Source organism: Triplophysa rosa, linkage group LG4 (genome assembly GCF_024868665.1).
Source record: "Triplophysa rosa linkage group LG4, Trosa_1v2, whole genome shotgun sequence".
In the NCBI taxonomy this organism is placed as follows: Eukaryota; Metazoa; Chordata; class Actinopteri; order Cypriniformes; family Nemacheilidae; genus Triplophysa; species Triplophysa rosa.
In genome coordinates, this window is record NC_079893.1 from 9,109,747 (window position 1) to 9,117,472 (window position 7,726).

A 7,726-nucleotide genomic window follows, 5' to 3' on the forward strand; every position below is an offset into this window, starting at 1 on the left:
CCATCTTACGCTTTCGTCAGCGCTCGGCTCAACTGATGTCCGTCCTGTGCACCTTACTGCTGATTGGCTACAAGGTTGTTTTGGTACTCGGCCCGACTTGTCTAAACAAGCGTAATTCGGAAATCGGACACCCCGCCTTTAAGTGTTTTAAATTATAAAACTTGACAGGCTTCAATGCAGCTGCCACAACAGTACTAACTACACTGAAAAAAATTACAATGTACAGCACTATACAGAACAAATTAGGCATTTGACATGTAGACATTTAGCTTTTACTAAAATATAGACATTTGGCTTTAGAAAGGTACAGTTATAACTATAAAAACATAACTGAGCCATCTGTAACCAGAAGTAAAACCAGTGCTCCCTTAAAATTAGTGCAGTTACAAAATAAGCCTGAAATACAAACATTTAACTAATCTACAGTATACAGTATATTAACATAAGTATAAAATCTGTGCAAACTTGAAATTAGTGAAATGACAAAATATGCCAAAATATTAACAGGCACAAAGGCATTCAAGACAAAGTTTATCTTAAAAGCTGATTTTAAGGGTTTGAAGTTTAGGTTTGAGTTTCTTACCTCCCAACAACAGAAATACCCTCAGGGCAAAATGTTTCCCTTATTGTCTTTGTGTAGTCTAAATTTAGATCATAGATTAAAGCAAAGAGGAGACATACGGCATGTGGCAAGTTTGGGGCATCATCCACAACAATTCTTCCCTCCAGAATGATTGCCCTTGATGCATTAACATTGAGAACATGGAGTTCGGGCAGGCGTATCTTCACGTGAAACTGTGAGCAGGCCAACATCAATTCCACAGAAGTCTGCATCTACATTTGAGTCCGAAACATAACAAAAATAGGAAAGCGTGAGTTTTTCTCTATCTTGAGACACATCAGAGCTTTGGGCAAGCAAGAAGCATAATGACATATAACCAAGCTTTAAATCACAACTGCCAAAGACAGATGATAAATTATATAGTGAAAGAGTTACAAAACATTTAAAGGGCTAGTTCACTCAAAAATGAAAATTCAGTCATCATAGGTTGTTTCAAACCTATATAAATTTTATATATAAAGCACAAAAACGACCACTGCGTCAAATCAGAATTGTTTTAAGTCAAGAGACAAATATAGTATCGAAATACTCTTAACCTTAACCATTACTCTAATTGAACTAAACTAAACAGAAATACCAACAACAATTACTTACAAAGCACATCCTGAATTCTCAGAGTCATCCCCCAGGAAGAACGCGAAGTACTGCGAAGCACACACACGTAACACGTTACATCAGATGACTATGCAAAAGCAAAAACAGACAGAGAATAAGGCTAACAATCATATTCAAATGAAGACTCAAAAGATGACAACAGTCAACCTAAAGAAATACCTTTGAATCAACCTAACGCAAAATTTCATCCAAGCGTTTTCCCCTGATTTCCTCCTTTTTCCAATCAAACATGCAGTGTGTGTGTCCAATGCTGCGCAGAACTTGGATCTCAGATTTTCCAGATATGCGATTGAATTCAGCAAAGATATAAGCACAAAACACAAAGTGGTTGTTTACATTAAAATAAAAAAGCCATTTAGGTTGTAAAGAGAAATAGAAAACAAACGTGGCTTTCAGTAAAAAGTGCTGGGCACTTCTCCAAGATCTCACAAACAGGAGGGTCAGAATGAATGATTTCCTTTCTCATCAGGGCAAATGTGCGGTCTTCATACTGAACGTTGAAATAATATGAGACTTATAGGTTCTCATAGCACATGTTTCAAGGCATCAAGCGGAAACTCTAAAGTAAAAAGAAAAACAAGTCAAACACACACAATAATAAAAAAAACACACAATCATGTAATTCTGCAGCAGATCTAATGCGTTAACTGACAGAGAACTGGCCTCAGACAATCAATGGGAAGGGACTATTTAGATCAGAAGGCAGAATAACTTGCAGTGAATGCAAACTACATAATGCATGCTCAAAAGCAGTCTGGGGTTTACAGAGAAGATGTTTCATGGTTTATGCGCTTATGCTTAAAATAATAGTTGGCCCAAAAATGAAAATTTTGTCATCATTTGTTCATCCTCTGTTACAAACCTGTATACATTTATTTGTTGCACTGAAAAAAATGAAGTTATTTTGTATTAAAGTCATTTTGGGTCACCATTGACTTACAAAATTTCAACGTTTGTGATGACAAATAACTGCAATATTGACATGTGCTAGCACGTGTTTGTACAGCCCTCACTGAATTAAGAAAAGTAATGTACAGCATTATAACGACTAACGAGTACTAAAATGAATAAAATCACTTTATTTTGTAAAGTAATGGCAGGCATCCTGGCTGCTGATTTTACACACTAAAGTGGACAATAACTAAACTAAGAAAAACCGCAAGTACTTTGACACGTGAGGACCAAAAAGTGTTTAAGACACGTTTTAAGGTCTTAACATGTTCATAAATACAAAAAAATCAATAAAAATAAAATAATTAGCAGTAATTACCTTGATTTGGCGAAGATCACAATCCTCAGTCCATGTGCTTCAGCAAGGTGTGGGGGAGGGGAGTTGTGCTTCATTGCGCATGCTCACAAGAACGTCTTGAACATTTCGAGTAATTTTACTTAGTTTTTGTTAGTTATATCAACTAAACATTTTGACAACAATTAACAATGTCTAGTCAAATCAACATTTTGGCCAAATTTAAGTAAACATACTAGCACTTTTCAAGTAAGGTATACTATTTGATTTTACAGTGTAACTGCATATTTCTCAATACTCTTCAGATACAGTAAATGTCATCCATTAACAATTCTACAAGCCAACAGCACTGTCCTCGTATTTGACGTGTCTTTCAACATTACATGAAGCTGATATGTGTTAAATTTAGTTTTAAATTCTCATGCAACTTCTGGATTTGCTCTGTTGCATTGGGGATATGTCTTTGTAAAGTCAAAGGTGCATTGAGAATACAAAGATTACAAAGGGCTTTCGTATAGCATTAGGAATGTTAGGTATTTGAATCTAATTTAAAGTTAGCCAACTGATCAGGGGCTTGGGAAATTAACGTGACAGGAGCTTGGCAAAAGTCTAAGAAGGCCTTCTAGTCTCAGGAGTTGTTGGGATATTATTTCTTGAACCAAGGTTATTTTAGTTTAGTAAAATATAAACTTTGAAAACGTTCCTGTTCATTGAAATAAAATAAAATATTGACCTATATTTTTTGGAAAAACTTAACTCACGGAAAATTTGAAATGTTGCCTCAAAAATAACCTGAAGTTTAAAGCAGTGAAATTATAATAAAAACACAAAAATTAAATAAAATAAAACGAAAATAAAAATGTATTAATCGTATATAGCAACATTAAAAATAAAACAACAAATTATAAAATGACAAAAGCATATACCAAAATTGCTCAAACTTTAACTAAAATTAACACAAAAACTAAAGATCTAAAAATAAAAGCTAATTTAAAATATTAATAAAACTAAAATCAAAACTATAATAACTCTGATATGAACTTAGAAACACATTTTTCCCCAAAAAATAAAAATGAGACTGAGCTGCAACCCCTGTAAAAATTCTACTCATTTTCCTTCTGTCTGACAGTCCACATGATAAAATCGGGATACATCGGGAGCGTGTACAGGACACATTTACTGTAAGTCCACTAAGGCTGTTTCCACATTACATTATTTTGGACAATTATTATTCAATTTCTTTTTTAGTTCATGACAGTTAGATTTGGGGTTCACAATGCAAATAATCTTAATAGTCCTAAAAGTAGACTTACTTTTCCTTAAGTGATAGTTCACCCAAAAATAAAAATTCTGTCATCATTTGCACCCTCTTGTTATTTCAAACCTGAATGACTTTCTTTCTTCTGCAGAACACAAAAGAAGATATTTTGAACAATGTTGTTATCTGGTCCCATTGGTTTTGTGTCCATGCAATAGAAGTGAATGGGGTCCAGTGCTGTTCGGTTACCAACTTTCTTCAAAAAATCTTCTTTTGGGTTCTGCGGAAAAAAGAAAGCCAAAAAGGTTTCATTTTGGGGTGAACGTGACCCAGACATTTTGCACAGGTTCTTTCTGATTCTTTCACATACTTGTAAGAAGGGCTTACAAAAAAATAATACTGATATGGAATTTGTGATGGGAAATATATAAACATGCTCCTCCCAAATTTACATTCATAACTCTATTTATAGCTCAAGCAAAGCAGATCTCAACAGTATTAAACCTACTATTAACTATTAAACCTAAATTATGCATGCTACAGACAGACATACAGAGTCAAATCACGCAGCTGAGGAGCCACTGACAGCCATAAGTTCCAAGCTTTCCACTTGGAGGGTTTAGCTTTAGTTTTGATAAGTGGGAGTGCATTTGTCCAGAAGAGATCGTGCACTGATTCCACTCACAAGGATTGCCAACTTGACACATCTGATGAAAGTGCCATAAACTCAGAAAGAATTTTATGTCCAAATTAGGCTCTCCAGTCCAGTGCAAGAATGGAACGAATCTAATCGATGCAAGTTTATTTTCTCCTGACCCGAGAGACCCAGTGCTACAGCGTAAAAGGATTTTAAATGACGTTAAATTGTGATTTCGAGAGAAGAGATAAAATGTTCTGTAAAAGCTCTTTGATTCGGTTACAGAGTGAGTGTGTGAAGTGGAGCGCTTCATATTGTGTGGCACAGTGTCTCGAGATGTCTCCATACCTAAAACGATAGACAGGTAATGAAATCTGCCCACTCCAGAGCTCATCACATTGTCATGGGCAGAGCTAGGAGTGGTGTTACAAGATTCATCCACCAAATATTTTTAGTAAAGTCCTGGCCGTTCTTCATTACCTTGTGCTTTTTATGCCTCGTTTTTGTCACACAGATTCATCTGTGCTACCGTTCAGCTGTATAAATCAAACGTATTCTTGCAAGGTTGACTGTTTTGCATCACATCTTATTTTCATTATAGTTTGTTCTGCCACAATTTGAAAGCTTATTTAATTATTATGGACCAGTACAAAACTCAATGCATATTGCATACAATGTTTTTATCAAAGGATAAACACTAAGGAAGGTATTTGGAAGAATGTCAGTAACCAAACAGATCTCATCCCCGACTCCCATAGTATTTATTTTCACTACTATGGCAGTAAATGGGTAATGAGATCTGTTTGGTTACTGACAATTCTTCCAAATATCTTCCTTATTAATTTATACAGGTTCGAAACAACCTGAGGTTGAGTAAATGATGACAGAATTTTCATTTTTGGGTGAACTATTCCTTTAACGCATTTCTGAAACTGGGAAAAGGTACATGAGAGTCACATGACTAATTTCCCAGAAATATCTTAGACTTAAGCATAATAATCTCAAGAAACAAACCATGTGTCAAAAAGATCTCATTTCTGCTTTTCCTTCCAGCGGGTTCACTCATCCTGGTTCATCACGCTCTCAGCTTTGAGATACTCTCAAAGCTGATAGTCTCCTGTTTGACCTCAGCATGAGATGAAAAAGATGATGATGACTATGATGATCATAATAGTATCATCAACGCCTTATGTTCTCTTCAAACGACCAATGTTCTGCTTCACCCTGGCCTCAAATTCTGATAAAAATTCACCCCACTGAGTGTCAACCTCCTCCTCTGTGTGGCTTATTTCGCTACAGAGGAGGATTACAAAACCATAACCTTTAAGAGCCCAAAAGAGCCTATTTGGGTGATAGATTTGAGTTATTATTATAGTCTGGAGAGGATGATAACCTGGAAACGTATCCCGGGAGAGGCAATAAACAAGCCCAGACATTTGTTGATAGTCATTTCTGATAGCTGCTGTTCTGAGCCCAGTTTTGTGGCTGCTTGTGAAATGACAGATGTTATGTCAGGGTAGAAGACGCTGATCCAAGGTCGGGGAAAAGGGAGAGGTGTAACTAGTAGCCTATTTTTAAAAGCAGAGACAGCCAAATGACAGCCTCTATTATGACGTGCAGTTATGATTACTTGCTCAATAAAAACTTTATAGATGGATCGTTTTTACTCGTGTAATATCGACGCATAAAGACTTTTAATAATTACTTTTAATAATTACTAAAAACTGAAGCTCTACTCACTGCTGTACTTTTGTAAAGTCGAGGGAAACACAACGCCACGGCGGGCTTGCACAAGAAAAAAAGATAGGTCTTACCTTTCTGTCATCAATAGTTCGTTAAGATATCCGTCTTCGTAAGCATCGACAGGATGACGTCCTTTTCGCTTGATTCAAAAGCGAAAAAATTCCTTGTGGCATTTGGATAACTCGCAAACCTGCAGGTAACGTTTAAGCCCAAATGGCAGCACACGTCGATTTTCGGCCTTAAAGGGCACTGCTTAAAGAGTCTAAAGTTATGAACTAAAAGTGGGGTAAAGTTTACATGCCGTCGCGTGGAGGAAGTAATTTTCAGGTCCAGCGTGGTACGTTCTTGCGCGTTTTTATTTTTTGTACAAACGGTATATTTCTGAGTTCCTAGGATTCTAACCGATGTAAACCCACCAGCGGTAAATATTCCGTACTTATAAATATATGTAATGCTCAGAGTCAGTTTGGATTGGATTGTAATTTGCCATTGATAGGCCTATAGAGCCTATTTTTTTATATATATATTTGTATTCTGTGTAGTGTTGTTTGTATGCACCATGGGTCTGAGAGTAACGCAATTTCAATCCTCTATATGTATGTACTGTACATGTGTCAGAATTGACAATAAAGCAGACTTTGACTTTTGACTTTGAGAGCTTGTTAATCGACGTCACGCCGCGTTGAATGTTGCGCCAGCTTGGGAGGATGGCTGCTAGTGCGATCAATGCAGTGTTTTGTATTTCTAGTTTGATCAGTAAATATAACTATGGTAGGTCGGTCTTTCTGTGTTAAAAAACTGCAATAGCATTACGTAGAGTCGTTCAGTAAAAGCCCATGGTTGTTTCACTTTCGATTTCTCCATATATCAAACAAAACAAGTAACGCAACATATCAACACAATAATAGCAGTGGAGTATGATCCTCCCAAGATGGCGGCGCCACTGCAACATGCAACATAGGGTGTGACGTCAGCTTCACATTCTCTACATGTCAACAACAAAGTGCCTGTTATGCATCACGTCAGGTTTTTTTCTGACTTGTCATCTAATTGTTCTACCTTTGCCCTCACGTATGTTTTCCAAAATGTTTTACAGTACTCGTTTTAGGAAATTCAAATAGGCTTTTTCAGTTTAACTGCCTTTAAATGTATTTTAATAACAAGTGCATCGACCTGTTAATGGCTAACTGGGACCCAGCTTCTCACGCTCCTTCCAAAGTCTAGTCAGAGGGTGAGTAAATATTCACACACAGCCTCACAAATACGTTAATATTTGCAGTCTTTCTGAAGAAACAATGTTGATTGAAGAATATTTCACAAAGCCAACATATGGTTCCAGACACCTAAATAGTCCAGACTTGTGATTGCGCGAAGTCTTATCAGCTGTGAAGTTCCTCCCGCTCTGACAGTCTATCACACTGGCAGTGAAGCTAAAAGACTTCTTCACATCCTCAGGTGAGTAGCTGTCTTATATTCTACTACCTGCAGTGAGAAATTCTCTCATACAGGTAATTAACTCTCTGAGGATGGAAGAGTCCATACCCTCCAGCTCTGCATATGTCCTGAAATAAAATGATGGCACAAAGTGACTACGATAGCTACGGT

The 7,726-nt window shown here is 36.7% G+C and overlaps 1 long non-coding RNA gene across 1 annotated transcript; it reads right to left on the reverse strand.

Moving 5' to 3' along the window:
- Positions 1-463: 463 nt before the first annotated feature.
- Positions 464-1,409, reverse strand: LOC130552372 (uncharacterized). Its single transcript, XR_008962725.1, has 3 exons — positions 1,397-1,409; positions 1,217-1,266; positions 464-834 (listed from the first exon to the last, which is right to left on the reverse strand). It is a non-coding gene; the product is annotated as an uncharacterized LOC130552372 (long non-coding RNA).
- Positions 1,410-7,726: the final 6,317 nt, after the last annotated feature.